The sequence below is a fragment of the Gadus chalcogrammus genome, chromosome 16 (genome assembly GCF_026213295.1).
Source record: "Gadus chalcogrammus isolate NIFS_2021 chromosome 16, NIFS_Gcha_1.0, whole genome shotgun sequence".
Classification (NCBI taxonomy): domain Eukaryota; kingdom Metazoa; phylum Chordata; class Actinopteri; order Gadiformes; family Gadidae; genus Gadus; species Gadus chalcogrammus.
Window position 1 is genome coordinate 32,642,343 of NC_079427.1, and position 16,500 is coordinate 32,658,842.

General features: G+C 45.8%; 1 pseudogene; it reads left to right on the plus strand.

Annotated features, from left to right (window-relative positions):
• The first annotated feature begins 6,635 nt into the window (after nucleotides 1–6,635).
• On the plus strand, nucleotides 6,636–11,163 carry LOC130406723 (putative nuclease HARBI1; annotated as a pseudogene).
• The last annotated feature ends 5,337 nt before the right edge of the window (nucleotides 11,164–16,500 follow it).

The window sequence follows — 16,500 nt, forward strand, 5'->3', positions numbered from 1 at the left end:
ACCATCCGGAAAGGAATCATCTGTAGCAAAGTCACTCACACAGGAACCGTCATTTTCGGACCCAGGTGGGATAGGCAAGAAATTGACAGGCATTATCAAATTTCTATGGACCACCTTCTCTCGATCCGTTGTACAGTTCTTGATCCTGAAGGTGTGTGTGTTTTCGTGTTTCTCCACAACAGTGTGCAGGTGACTGTCCCAGCGATCAGCCAACTTTCTCTTCCCACGCTCTCCTTTGTTGGCTAAAAGAACCCTGTCTCCAACTTCCACAGCCGCGCCCCTGAACTTCCTGTTGTATAAGGCAGCTTGTCTCTGCTGCTGTTTAGTAGAGGAGGTCTGAGCGATTTTTATGGCCTCTGCCAGATCATGCCTGAGACCCTGCACATAGGCGTCATAACCCACCAGCTGATCATCCTGAAGGACAGACCCAAACAACAGGTCGACTGGCAGCCTGGGTGTCCGCCCAAATATCAGCTGAAATGGAGCAAACCCTGTGGTCTCGTGCACTGTAGCATTATAGGCGAAGGTGAGAGATTTCAGATGCTGCGGCCACCTGTGCTTGGCCTTGGGCGGCAAGGCTCTTATCATTCCACCAAGGGTGCGATTGAATCTCTCAACAGCTCCATTGCCCATGGGGTGGTACGGGATGGTGCGCGATTTCTGGACACCAGCAGCAATGAGCATCTCGGCTATAAGACTGCTTTCGAAGTTGGCCCCCTGGTCCGAATGTATGCGCTCAGGAAAGCCGTATACACAGAAGAAGTTGTTCCAAAGTTGATTTGCAACAGCTTTTGCTGACTGGTTTGGACAGAGGTACGCCTGAGCCAGTTTGGTAAAATGGTCGGTAACAACAAGCACATCAAGTGACTTGTTAGAAGAATCTTCAGCCGACCAAAAGTCAATACAAACCAACTCGAGAGGCCTAGATGTCACTATGCTCTAGAGTGGCGCCCTGCCCTCCGGCTCTGGAGACTTGCTAAATACACAGCGGCGACAACACCGCACGTATTCCTTCACGTCTCTCTCCATGCCTTGCCAGTAGAATCTCTGTCAAGAGAGGTAGAGCGTTCGTCTTTGGCCTTGATGACCAGCTTCATCATGCACACCTCTGAGGACCTCCTCCCTCAGTACCAAGGGCACAACATACTGGTACGTCTTCCGCTGTGTGACAACCTCCTTCGAAACACGATAGAGGACGCCTTGTTTGATGGAAAGTTTCTCCCAATGCCTGAGGAGCCTCAAAGTGTCAGCTGGCTCATGCCCACGCTCACGCCTTGATGGACGTCTCTGCCTCTCCACAAAGTGAAGCACCCGACTCAAGCAAGGGTCTGCACGTTGTGAAGCCATCAACGTCTCTTTAGGCAAGGGACGGATGTCGGAATGCTCACGTGGTTGGATGGATTGCACAAGCTGAGGAAGGAGAAAGGCTTGGGGAGGCACATGCTCCTGGCCCAATGACCGCTCCAAGACAGCAGAGATGGCCTGATTGGAAACGGAAGGGCCCAAGGACACTGCCACAGCACTGCTGAGAGATGGCATGACTCGCGGATTGCAGGATTGACGGAACGCATCCTGCACACTGTCAAGGTTCAAGGCGTTCGCCTCCTCCATGAGTGCATCATACGGGACCCTGGTGAGACGATGAAGCATACTGGGCTGCACAAAAGGCTCCCGGCTGAGGGCGTCCGCCACAACATTCTTAGGACCGGGGATGTATCTTATTTCAAAGTCGAACGGGGCGAGCTTAGCCACCCATCTCTGTTCACAAGCATCGAGTCTGGACTTACTCAGAATGTAGGTCAACGGATTATTGTCCGTCCATGCCGTAAACTTGTGGCCTCTCAGCCAGTGGCTGAATTTGTCACAGACAGCCCATTTGAGCGCCAGAAACTCCAACCTATGTGCTGGGTAGCGAGACTGGCCATAGTTGAGAGATTTGCTGGCGAATGCAATCGGACGTGCTACATTATCCCCCTCAGTCAGTTGAGATAACACCGCACCCAGACCATTGGAGGAGGCGTCCACTGAGAGCAAAAAGGGCTTGCTGAAGTCTGGGTGAGCCAGAGCAGCATTATCTAGCAACGCTAGTTTTAGCCTCTTGAAAGCCTCTCCGCATTCCACTGTCCAGTCAGTAGAGGTAAGTTTCCTTGTTACAGGCGTCTTCCTTTTCCCCTTACTGTAACGTGGCCTCTTGACTCCAGAGGTAAGTGCAAAGAGGGGCTTGCTGATCTTCGAGTAGCCCTCAAAGAATTGCTGGTAGAACCCAACCATACCAAGGAATGATCTTATCTTGGTGGGAGATGGGACAATGCCGGACTCATCCATCAAGTCTTTCTCGCTGAGATTTACAATGGCCTTGACCTTCTCAGGGTCTGTGGCAATGCCATGTTTGTCAATGATGTGCCCCAAAAACCTCACAGATGGCCGCAGGAGGTGGCACTTTTTGGGGGCTAACTTTAGATTGTGCACCTTCAATCTCTCAAAAACCATTTCTAGTCTTTGCAAAGCTAGCTGTTCGTTAGGAGCAAAAACCAAAATGTCATCCAAATAGCAGAGGAGGCTTAAGAAGTTTTGGTCACCAAAGATAGCCATCATCATCCTCATGAATGTTGCCGGGCTGTTACACAGACCCTGCGGGAGTCTGTTGTACTCATAAAGCCCAAATGGGGAGGTGAACGCAGTAAACTTCTTATCCTCCTCGTGTACTTCCACATTGTAGTATCCCGAGGTCAAGTCCATGGTCGAGAAAAATGTATTCCCCCCCAGAGCTGCCAAAGCGTCGGCCTGGTGAGGCAGAGGGTGGGCATCCTTTACGGTACGCGCATTCAGCCAGCGAAAATCCGTGCAGAGACGCAAGTCTCCATTCTTTTTCCAAACTAGGATAAGCGGCGATGCATACTCACTCGCAGATTTCCTCATGATCTCTCGCTCCTCCATCTCATTCAAAGCCGTTCGGAGCTTGTCATAGTGAGATGGAGCCAGCCGACGATACGGCAGCCTGAAGGGTTTGCTGTCACTCAGGCGGATGCGGTGGACAAACCCTTTTGCTGTACCGCAGTCCATGCTGTGACGAGAGAAGATGGACTCATACTTTGTCAGCAGATCAACCAGCTTTGCTTTCCAGAATGGAGACAAATCAGCTGAGTCAATGTCCTGCAGACCCAAGTCGTGAAGGGCTGACCTACAAGGCCTGGGCATAGAGCGCTCAGAGTCAACTGTCAAGCTCTTCTCGCTACCCGTGTCAGTCAGGTCAGTAGTCTTGGCTACATTACATTCAACACTGTCAGTCTCGTCAGTCCTGTACAAATAGTCATTGTCAAAGTCCTCAAGTGCCACACAGGGGGACGCGTCAGCAATCTTGCAGTTCCGTCTTAGAGTCACAGGTTTATTGGAGGGGTTGATAATTCTCACTGGGACCCAACCATCGCCCCATAGTGGCGTCACCAGTCGCCCTACCATGACGGTCCGTGGCACTGTTCGTGACTGACTTGGTTCCACTACCAGTGTGCTTCCAGCAGAGAGGCACACATGACCAGGCAAGCGCCCCCACACTAAGTGTTCTCGCATAGGCTCTAAAGTCACGGCATGCTTCAGCTTGACTGTGCCCACTTTTTCTGGGATTTCACTGCCTCTCCATTTCTCCACAGTGGCCAACAGCTGCAGAAGACCGTCCTCTTTACCAGACGCCTGAGGTGAAAGAGATGCTGTCTCCCCGAAACTCCCAGGGTGTTTAGCCATTCGAATGAGGTGTTTTATAACGTTGCTGCCCAGAATCAGGTCATCACTCTGACCATCCACAACGAGTGTGGGCACGGAGATCTGGCAGTCATGGACTTTCATCTGCAGCTCGCAAACACCTACAGGACATGTCCTCAACCCTCCACAGCCAATCAGCACAACTGATGTCGGGGCAACAGAGTGAGGGGAAATAACACCTGCGTCCTGCAGCTTTGGAAGTAAGCGTGAGCTCATAGAACAGGCCATTGAACCACTGTCCAACATGGCACGCACCTCCACAGCATCATGAATCATCACACTAGTGTAGAAAAGATTGTCTTTCGCAGTCAGTCGCTGCGTGTTCTGAAAAATTAAAGTTGAATCACTGTCCGTCGTCGCACAAGCATGTGAAAAAACGGACTGAATATCATCGTCATATGGGGATGCGCCAGCTGACCCTTCACTAGACCCCTCCTCGTGCGGGTCAGCTAGTTTCCCTGCTGCGTGGGTGAACCAGGAGCAGGTGGGGCTGAGCAAGTGGCAGCTTGATGCCCAGCAGCATGGCAGCGGAAGCATAGACGTTCGTTCCGACAGTGGGAAGCAGTGTCATGGTCGTCGCAGCCACAAATAGCGCATGGCCCCCGAGCCCGGGTGCGACCGACAGGTCTCTGTCTAGGCTGCCCGTAATGCTGAGGAGACTCCCGCTGTAACAAACGCTCCAGCAGAGTGACAATATGCCCAAGAACATGACTCTCACCTGACGCCGGCCTGCCGGTCATGGCAGGTTGGGCAGTAGGAGTCAATGCAGTCTGCACGTGGCTATGCACAGCATCAACAGCCTGAGAACATTGCAGGTGGTCTGTTGGACGTGCAGCTGAATGGCGCTGCTGAAGACGTTTTTTGTGATGGTGCTCATCAAGCCGTACCTGCACATCCATGGCAGTCCACTCCTCCAGTGGCCTACAGCTGAAGACCAGAGACAGTTCTCGATCGGGACAGTGAGTGATGAACATGACAGTCACTTCCCTAGAGGAGTCATCAATATTTTTGCCTTGCCTTTTCAGCCCATCCGTAGCTGTGTCGAGTGCCTTGTTAAGCCGGATCCAATAGTCAACAGCACTTTCATTCTCTAAGGGCTTTGTGTCATAGAAGTCACAGACTCACTAAAGTGTTGCTTGAGTATGTGGAAAATGGGCTGAGGACCTAACCGTAAGACCAAACTGGGCTTGCTACACACCCCCACTCTCACAACATCACGTGCTCTACCCTGTAGCCTGCCCATTACTTCTTCCGCCTGATCACATAACTGAACATCCCTCTTAGTCAGATACACTTTAACACAGTCTTCCCACTCAGAAACCGAAAGTTTGTCCGTCTTGTCCCCCCTGAAGGGATGCGGTTCACCACTATGCTGGCTAACAGTCAGGCTCATCTTAGAGAGATCAGCAATGGTCGAAGGGGCCAAAGTAACATCACCAGTTGGGGCGGACCTAAGACAAGAGGCAATGTTCTCCCCAATACTAGTCCCTATCTGCCTAACTAAGTCAGTTAATACATGCACAGGGACATGGTCCACATCCCTACCCCCAGAAAATGCAGATGGACCAGCTAACTGATCAGCACTAGAAGAAACGTCACCACCCTCAGCACCATTCACTTTGGCCTGTTGAGGAGTGGATGTCAGGGGCCTCCCCCGAAAACCTCCTTTCTGGAGTGATGGGCTAAACATAAATGTCTGACCCCTGCCTGAAGCAGATAAGTTCAGCTCATCCATCTCCAATGAGTCACAATTTCCCAAAACCAAAAAATGTACGGTTATGCAGTGACAATAGTAAAGAAATAAAAACACATACACAACAAATTACACGTCACTGTTCAAATGTCACGTTCAACTCAAAAGCAAAAAAAAACTATTTGCATTATGTGCACGAGAAGGAGAAAGAAAAATGAAATAAAACACAAAAAAAATAAAACACATATCTTTACAAGATTGTCGGCTGCAACCATATCCCTTGGTTCGAACTATTCCTCTTTGTTTTTATTACTGAACCTGTCTACTAGAAGCAGCACGGGCGACTCACTGCACGGCCACGTCGACGGTGCTCACGTGCCACGTGTTGAATGGCGATCCTCAATGACGCAGCAGACAGGCAGAGAAGAACGGGTCACGGCACCATTTGTAGCGGTTGCGTACTCTCGCGTTGCGTTGTGTGATTGAGACCACGATGGAACCATTGGCAGCCAGCCGTTTATTCTGGTGGAATATTTAACATGGGGAGATGCTCGTTGAGAACCCTCACAATGGCAGCCTCTCCCAGCCGGGGTATACATAGACTAGCCATTTACATGGAAATAAATATCACATTAAACAAATTAATATTTGAATGGGCGTTTGGTGACATACCTGGTGGAATATTTAACATGGGGAAATGCTCGTTGAGAACCCTCACAATGGCAGCCTAACATGGGAGAAAGACAAGCTGAAGTAGCCTACACATTCTTGGCGAAGTCCACGCTAGCTAAGTAGCTACGACCAAAGCACATGGTAGCCAAGCTAGCGATCCTAAGCCTAAAGTCCATTTAAATGTAATAACCGATTCCAAGGAACACAATATATATATGTACAAGCAACCAAGTATTAATACAGTATTATGTACAATTAGACTCCCGTAATACATCGCCAAAGTGTGGATTCATATTTAACTGCTCTGACTACCTACCTCTCCCAGCCGGGGTATACATAGACTGAGGAGAGGAGGCAGCAACGTACAATACAACCCCCGCATTCCGCTAGGGGGAGCTCTAGCACTCCAACCAAGGCTCCCACTACCACAGCCAGCGCAAGGATCTCGCTGGCAATGGCGAGTGGGAAGCATTAACCCTGCTACATGTGCATGCTCTTTGTGTGTCTGTGTGTGAGCTGCTGGCTGCTTGGCACATGCGCACTTGACCAAGTGTGGAAGAGCAATATGTCTCGAATGCCTACTATTATAATAGTAAGATAGAGGGAGGCAGGGCGTCAGAGAGTATAATATATAATGTATAATATGTAGAGTGATGCAGGGCAGTAGAGAGGAAATATAATTGAGAGCATATTGTGGAGGGCGGTGGAGAGCATGTTGTTACAGAGTCTGCCGTGGATGCAAGAGGGAGCTGGGATCACCCTGTGTGGTTTTTATCTGTGTTAATATTTCATGGGCAGAGCTAGTAGACTCCTCCTTCTCCACCTCAACCAGACACACCTGAGGAGCTTCCTAATCAACACTTCCTGTTTATCTACTCCAGCTAGTCAATCACTCATGGCCAAATTGTCAAACAGTCTACCTCCATTAGCAGTGGTCCTGGGGCCTGTACCAAGAAGCTCGATTAGAGGGTTAGCGAGGTATGTTGAGCTGAAAGCCTGGGTTAGCTGTACCACGAAGGTCGATCTCTTTAAGCGTCGCTGTATCACCATGGTGACTTATGCTCGCAACCAAACCTGGTCGGGAGCAACTTTTCGGCTTATGCTGCTATCCATTTGGATGGTACGCTGGTACGAACGACCAGCTTCAGCGAGAACGTGACGTATTTCCCTTGCTCCAGCCTTCCAGTTTGCCATTTGTGTTTCTGTCGAGCCACGAGGGGGAGTAGTAGCAGGCTAGTCATCATTAGCAACATAGCCTCTTTAGCAAACCAGCTTCAAAACAAAACTTTACATTGAATTGCACGCAAAGCAAGACCGTGCAATGCATATATTGGTGACCGGATTAAAGCAGCAATGAAATCAAGTGTGTAAGAGGTTTTAAAAACGACATTAAAACCACCAACGTGGTACAAATAGAAAGAAAATACATCTCATCCCCCATTAACTATGGGCGCAGCCATCTTCTTTGCGAGTTGTACAGCTCTGCTCGCTCTACTTTGAAAGCGACGAGATACTACGACCAAAAGGGGGCTTGCCTCAGTGAAATGCCGCAAGAAAGCTGGGAGATTTGCGACTTTACCACTTCGTAAATCCAAATGGATAGCAGCATAAGTCTAGCCGGAGATCGGCTACTTAAATCGGCGTGCGCAGCTTCCTAGCCCCTCCTCCGACAATGGCGTCACCATTTTTGGGTGTTACCGTGGACCTCGGCGCACGTATCTTAGGGTTTTTCGGGACAGAACTGATCCCTTGGTATTTTCTGACCAAATTCTTTATGAGAGATACAGATTCTCATCAGAGGGTATTCGTTATCTGATCGACCTTGTTGGACCGTATGTAGGCAATGCGACACAAAGAAGCCGTGCACTTACTGTTGCGCAGTGTGTCTGTGTTTCCCCTGCGATTTTTTTGCCACGGGCACATATTTACATGCAGTTGGTGATGCAGAACATATTGGCAAAAATACGGTGTGCCGTGCTATACGCAAGGTTGTAGCTGCGCTCAATATTTTTCTCAATATGTTCGTGACGTTTCCCAGCTTCTTGCCCAGTGAAATTGTCAAGGAAGGATTGTACACACTTTCAGGTCAAATAAAACCTGAGTGGAGGTAGCGCGTCAGTCTTGACTTTCTGCGTGCGGGATATTTGTCTCCCAAGTGATGTGCATTTATGTGTAGCTTAAAATGTCCCAATTCTTATGTCATATGGAATAGGACTTATTCACAAGGTTACGGAATAATGCCCAGTGTGTACACGTTTGCATTTGTAACATTCTACATAATCCCTTTAGGATTCCCCAAACTGATTGGAGCAATTGACTGCACGCATGTCCATCACTGGACCTTTAGGGGAACATGAGGCTGACTTTGTAAACAGAAAGTCAACCCATAGCATCAATGTGCAGGTAAAGTAGGCCTATTATCTGGGCTATAGGCCTACTCAAACTGTTATATGCTTCATAATGGCCCAACTATTGTAACAGAAATGCCGCTTTCAGATGACTTGTGACAATCAAGTCATGGTTACCAGTGTGGATGCGAAATGGCCTGGCTCGGTCCATGACTCCCGTATTTTTCGGGAGTCAAGTCTTTGCTGACTGTTTCAGCAAGGTGTGGCGCAATACACAAGATCACTAACTGTAAATGTTGATTAAGGCACTGATCACATTTTTCTTTCTGATAGGCCGTTATGATGGAATTCTTGTTGGGGACAGAGGGTATGCCTGCATGCCGTTCTTAATGACACCATACGGTGACCAACAGAGTGAATCGGAGGCACGGTTCAACAGGGCCTTAAGCACATGCCGGGTGAGGATCGAGATGACCTTTGGAGTTATCAAGGCCCGCTTGAACTGCCTCCGTGGTTTGAGGGTCAAGCCGGAGAGGGGAGGCCAAATTATCCCGGCATGTGTGGTGCTCCACAATATAGCAACAATTCGCAAAGAGAGAGCCCCACATGTGCCATTGGTGGCAGATGATGTGGTGGACCCCATCACGATGGATCATCCCACAGGAACGGCGGTCAGACGGGCCATCGCTAACCAGTTTTTTGGTTAGTTATTTTGTTTCGTTTAGTTTCCCTCTTGGAAGGATGCGTTTGTTTCTTTTCTTTTTTTAGGGCTGGGCAAGTCAACGCGTTAATTACGCGATTTATTTAACGGAATTATTCCAAATGGACGCACGTTCTCTTTTGGAGCCTTTTTTTACCATTTAGATTTTCCAAGGTCTTGCCCACAGAATGTCAACATATCAGAAATGATTTTAGTTTAGTTTCACTTACAGGGTCCTGCCTGTTTACAATTCCCTAATCTGTGGTGTTCCGTAAATTTCATATTCAACCCACACACTGGGTGAAACTCTCTAGATCACTTGGTCTAGTTTTTGCTTATTAAGTAGGCTACATTTGGTATGAATGTTAATGTGTCATTTCATTTGATAATCACATAACTTCATTGTGACTTTTGTTCAATAAATACAATGGACGGAAAAACATTTGCTCTTTTTCAATTATTTTATTTATTAGCCGTCGCATCGCCATGCAGTTGCTGTGAAAGTAGGAAAAATAACATTATTTCAGTAGTCAGTCGAGCTTAACCAAAGAAAATCTAAAAAATAGCCTACCCTCTCGAGGAGCTGGATCTCGATCTTCAATTTTTTTTTCACCAAGACTTTTATATCGTTGTCCAGCTCCAAGTTGCGCTTGTACAGCGCCCTTATAGTGTCTGTTCCAATCTAAAGGAATTATGGGTTAAAATTGCGTAATTCAGTTACCATGGTCAAAGCCTTGTGGCGCACCTTACAAAAGGAATAACCTAAATAAAAACCTTGTCTGTCCCTCGAGAAGGCCTTGAGAAGGTTGACATGGAGGTGGATGGCTCATCCATTGCCATTTCCCTCTATGATCAAAAGGAAGTGTCATGTGAAACAGTTACAGCACTGCTTGGTTGAGTTTCCCCATTGTGATGGCTCTTTAGAAAGGTCAAAGATGGCCCCACGTTCAACGTACATTAACCTTGGTTAGTCAAGTGCTGTGTTGTCCATTATCCCTTACATAACCGCTATGTCAGTGACTCAATTAGGCCTCGGCATTTTTTAATCTACAAATTCATATTATAGCTGTGAGAATTGTTAAGAAAAATCACCTCCATAGTCGCCCTGGAGTCACAGGCCGACAGTGTCTCCTGCAAGAATCAGGGAAACCTCTTATAGGACATTCTTTCAAAAAAATTAAACATTTAGAAGAATACCTGACACTGCTTTGATAGTTATATGCCTCTGATTGGAGATTAATTGTCGGTGGCTCCTCCAAAATAATGTTTGTATCTTCAACTAAAAATGACACGATTAATTTACACTCAATCATTTCACATTTGATTAGCAAGACAATTATTTATGTCCATTGCCAATTCATGAATACACTCATTACTAACGCCTTGGATGTCGAGGCAGTGGAGTCAGAGAACATCCCCCCATCCACTCCTACCATCATCGGCCGACCTTTGTTGTTGGCGAGAGCCAGCTCCTCCAAGGTGGTGAAGGGCGGTCCCCCTCCCAGTCGTATTCATTTGTGTTTTCTTTTTATTTGCTACAGGTAATCAACATGAGATTAAAGGTTGGAGCCTAGGCCAATGCAAATCATAGGCTAGATTCACCTGAAATTATTAAAATGGATGCTTACAACTTACCACATTGAATTATATTTTTATATTTATTTTTGACTTGGCCCCATGTTCGTAGGCGCGTGCTGGCACCACATCTATGGGGGTAAAAGGCATGATGATAGGCCTACATGATATTTTTTGGACAATATGCAGAATCTTTTCACTTACGAATTAACACGGCCGGCTATTTTTTGCCAGCACGCAACCCTAGCCTTATTATGGGCAACCGTGTTCCCCTTGGCTGTAATTTCTAGTTTAAATTCCTCGTATGAATTCATAATGATGCATTGCTCGTCTTGAGTGAAATACACCGCTCTCGCACGATTAATTTTGCATAAGTGAGTCAAATGACGCGATAAACGCCCCTTTTATGTGAACGCGCATTGAACCTAAAGCGGAAAACTTGGTTCAACTAATTGAATCTAAAGTGAGCTTCGTGGTACCATTTAACTCGGATTGCGAGTTGCGGCTCTGTCGAGCCAGGTTTTCCAAAGAAAGCCTGGGTTTGTTCAGCGAGGTTTGTGGTATACCCCCCTGGTCTCTATGTATCTCTGTTCTTTTCGAGTCGGGTTCTAACCCTCTGCTCCTGTCAAGACCATCTCACCACCACGGTGCATTTCCTCCATCGCCTTCCTAGATCCTACACCGACCCGGGTGGCCTACTGCATCAACCAGCCTCTGCTCATTTCTATCAAATAAACATTCAAACTGTTACAACCCTCGCCTCTGTCGTGCGTTTCCCCGAACTCGTGCCATCAAATATATATAATGTTTATAGAGGTAAGCAGGGCTGTGTGGAGGTCCTAGCATCAGAGCAGACAGATAAAATGGTCAGGGATGAGAGTGAGAAATCGAAGGGGCAGAGTGGCAGCCTGCTTTGCGTGTCTCTCATTCTTTTCACCTTTCTGATTGGCCTATCTATCGAGAAACGTCTATGATTAGTTATGACTAGCGGAAGATCTGTGATCTTAGCCAAAAATAGATTTCTTTATATCCAATGACTATCTTTATTTCCTCTCAATCAAATGGGATATTTTGTGAGGATAAATTATCGGGATTAATGAAATATGTTTGGAAGTTTTACTTGAAGTGTCTCTATATCCGAAATAAAAAAATAAAAAACAAAGTTGGGGCCGGCACGTTGGCAAAACCGACATGATTGAGACAAATATAACCCGGATGCATTATAGTTTAGATGTTCAACTGCTGAGACGTTGTGCCGGAGCCACAGCAGTCGCTGCACTTTGGCACAGGGCTCCTTTGAAGTACACCATCTGCACACATCTCTCCCTGTTCTAACCAGACGTGCTCATCGGGCTCCCGGACGAGGATTCATCTCCTCTCTGTTTGAAACAAAACAAACATGATCAGTGGTGAAAGGCTGGGAATGAGATTGGAAGCCTGCAGTCTCATTAGCCAGCACCCGCATGAGTGCCACCACAATCAGCACCACCGTCACCACCACCACCACCATGAGCGCCTCCACTCTCCAAACATGTCATCTAAATTCTCATTTAAGCTCTACCACGGGAGGGAGGGGGCGATCTCATGCCGTTTAGTCAGACAAAATAACTTATCTGTGTAGTTTATTTTCTTCTCTGGTCATGACCCACTCCCTCTTTGAATCTGCTCCTTTTCACATTCTCCCTCCCCACCTCCCCCCCTGGCCTCCCTATAATCTCTCCCCCTTCATCCATCCTTCTGAGGGTAATGAGATATAAATGTTTCAGGATGCCTTGGGCATTAGACCGGTCTTATTTTCTCTGTTTCTCACACACACTCTCTCTCTCTCACACAGACAGACACAATCTCTCTCTCTCTCTCTCTCTCTCTCTCTCTCTCTCTCTCTCTCTCTCTCTCTCTCTCTCTCTCTCTCTCTCTCTCTCTCTCTCTCTCTCTCTCTCTCTCTCTCTCTCTCTCTCTCTCTCTCTCTCTCTCTCTCTCTCTCTCTCTCTCTCTCTCACACCAACACACGCACGCACCCACCCAAATACACACACACACACACGATTCATCCGAAATGCAGTGGAACTTATTAGCAATCCAATTAAAGTAAATTGAGCAAGGTATGTGTGTTCTTCTGGGTGTCTGTGTAGAAACAAGGTCGGCGTGAGGTTATAAATGTTATTCTGACCTTTAGATTTTCAGTGATACACCTTGACATGCACAAACCCACACGCTTATACTGTATATATTACACTTGTGTTGTCTGTGTTGATTCTGTAATGTTGTGAGCCCCGTCTTTACCGGGTAACTGGATCTGAAACACTTAGACTTAGAAAACCCATTTTGTCTTTTTAATAATACTGACGGTGTAAAACTATAGTATCACAAAACCAATTATTGTGAGAACCAATGACATTTGTACGTCCATTTGGAATGACATTGCCGCAATTGAAGGTCACTCACTTCGTTTCACACACTTCAACCCAGAGCCTTGGATAACAACAATGAAGTTAAAGTTAAAATTGGTTCAGTGTGGAGTAATAACCCATATAAGGAGGCTGAAGGCCAGGGTTTGTGAGGAGCTTTCTCCTGAGCATCCCCACAATGTGGTTCTGGAAGTAAAGTGCTACTGTCAAAGATCATTGAGGAAGAAGAACCATTTTCTGTATTACAAACAAACAACAGAGAATCCCCCCCCCCCCCCCCCCCTTACACACACAAACACACTGAGCACCTTATTTTTTGGAATGAGGCTCAATCTAAATACGACCAAGCTCATTGGTCGAATACATTGTTCTATCAAGGATAAGGCACAACAACGGCTCTAGTTGCTGTGGTACTGTCCGAGCCTCTCGTCTCCTTCACTTTTATCATTTTGTGCATTCAAACATGTTCTCAGTGCTTCTTTTGGTTATTGTTTTGTACTGTATTACAGTAGGTAATTTCAACCCTGACAGTAGCTCTATTATATATACATTAACCACTTTTATAAGGGGTAATTTATTAGCTGAGCAGCGATCTGCAGGGCCATTTTGTTCTTGCCAGTTTTATTTTTCTTCATAAGAAATCCATGTTCCCATGCATGGAAATGCCCCAAACTTTGCAATAAATCCGAATTCATGCTAAACTTAATCTATCTGCTTTGTATGCTAATACTCCTGATGGTGGCGCTACAGCAACCATTTGCAAAAATGCATAACAAATAAACCATACATGCCTAAACTTTGCAACTTATATCAAACTGCAGCCCCAATAGAGCAGAAACCTTTTGGTGCTTTGATTTGGCAGCAATTTTTTCAATAAAACTGCAAAACTTCTTAAACATATCATCTCCCACATTCTTTTTTCAATAGAAGCAGACCTCTTACACCACTTAATCTCCTGATTTTTTTACCAAAAACGCATTATCTAGATTTTTTAATTATCAAAAATTTAGCCCACACTGCATTTAAATGTTTTACTCTATACAGTAGTGTAATCCAAAAATAAATAATTGAAATGTGTCCTTAAAGTCCTTATAATCCTTGATGTCCTTTGATGGATAGCTTGGATAGCTTATTTCAAGCTATTCTATCATGTCTGAAAAGCCTGGTAGAAAAGACGACTGCTTTCCTCAGGAGTATTCATGTATAATGAGCGTTGCTCTGATTGGATCGCTGTTCTCATGAATATTCAATGTTTAAATTTTCTTTTGCTCTGATTGGATGACAAAGCAGCTGTCCACATGCTTACCGAGGCACAGCAAACCTAAAACGATGGCAGGAATTTTGCCCTATGTGTTTGATCCAGAGTCGGAAGATGAGACTGAAGGAGCAGACCAAGACCGGTACCGGTTCTTTCAATACGCACACTACGCACGTTGCGTAGGGCCCCGCACATTTATTATTTATAATAAAGGCCCCGTGGAAAAAACAACAAAAAAAAAAAAAACCTGACAACGTAACTGTCCGTCGCGGACGTCAGATAGCTACCCATGCGCATCATTGCATCATCAGTGTAGAAAGATGAAGCGGAGCTATCCCTCGGGGAATGAAAAAAGGAAGAGGAAGGAACTTGAAAATGAACTGCGGGAGCAGCAGTCAGGTAAAGCCTTTAACTCTCCTCTCCTGCTGGGAGAGAGGGAGGGACAGTCCGTGTTAGACCTACAGGGCGGTGAGCCCTTGGGGATCTGCAAGATAGATTTGTCCCACTCATGTCAACAATGAATGTTGCTCCAGACAGTCTCTTGAAGGTCATTCATTGTAACTGTACCACTGCCTGCAAGACACTCCGCTGCTCTTGCAGAAAATATGGACTACCTTGTACTACTGTCTGTGGACCATGTCAACTTAAAGAATGTGACAATCCACATAACAAGTTTCTTCCATGATGATGAATAAAGACCACAATAAGTGTGGCATTTATGTTGTTCAACACCAACACCACCTTTCTAGTTTGGATAATAACCAATTTTAACCATTTAACCAATGTAAGCTTTTTGAAAATGATGCCTTTCTAGCAGTTATATTTACCTAGATTTGTCGCACGTTCTTAATGTATAGAGGTACCAGAATCAGTTGAAACATTCTTTTGTAACATTTTCCATTTGAGATATAGCCATTCTAAGCTCCCTGCCGCCATTTTGGACACCATTATGAAAATGAAGCCTTTCTGGGAGGTATATTTTCCTAGATTGTTAGTATGTTCATAAGCATATTTACAGGTACCAGAATCAAGGAAAAATCTTTGGAATAATCTTTTTCTATTGAGATATATAGCCATTTTAAGCTGGGCCGGCCACCATTTTGGACGCCATCTTGAAAATGAAGCCTTTCCGGAAGGTATATTTATATATATTCCTAGATTTTTAGTATGTTCATAAGCATGTCCAGGTGTACCAGAATCAGTTGAAAATTCCTTTGCAGCATTTTTTCAATTTGAGATGTAGCCATTTCAAGCTCCCCGCCGCCATTTCGGCCGCCATCTTGGAAATGAGGGCTTTCTGGGAGGTATATTTTGGTATGTTATTCAGCACACCAAATACTACTAGAATCCATAGAAAAACCTTTTGTATCAATTTTTTTGGGGTTAAGCCCTTTTTTTTCATAGATTGACTCACCTAAATGTCCTCTGCTTTTTGACAGCCGTTGCAGGTACTTGACCTACATTCCATTTGTAAGCTGGTGCTGGGGATATCTTGGCAGGAAGATACGTGTTGTCATCCCCTCCTCTTGTGTGGTCCAACACATACACAGGGAGTTCCCTGATGCAGAAGGCCAATATGTTGGATTTAAAACGAGATACATAGGCCGCAATAGCGTCTTCTAAGGGTGGATGTTCGTGTTGGGACGATAGGGAACTGGGCACAGGAATCTTCGGACGTTCCTCCAAGTAGGGCAGGGGGTTAGGGACTACCTTTTCAAAGAGGAGATGCATCAGGCTGAAGATATAGCCTAAAAGAAATACAATTTAGGTATACTCTACACGTAACAATGTACAAAGTGTTTTATACATCAATAAATATTTTCTTACAACTAAGAGTGTGTTGGTTGTGTTTTTACTGCTTTCACCGAAGACGCTCCTTTTTTGCTTTTGGGAAATTGAGTAAAACGCAAAATAACACTGTGGAAAGCTTTCAGTGTTGAGGTCTGGTACTTTGGGCTCAGCTTTTCCACATCAGCCAGGACCCTCTTGTTTGTAAGGATTTTTTCCACTTTATAGAAAGATATATATTTTTAGAGAAACACAAGCAAGATAGTCAAACAACATTACATACAGAGGTGTCAAGTAACAAA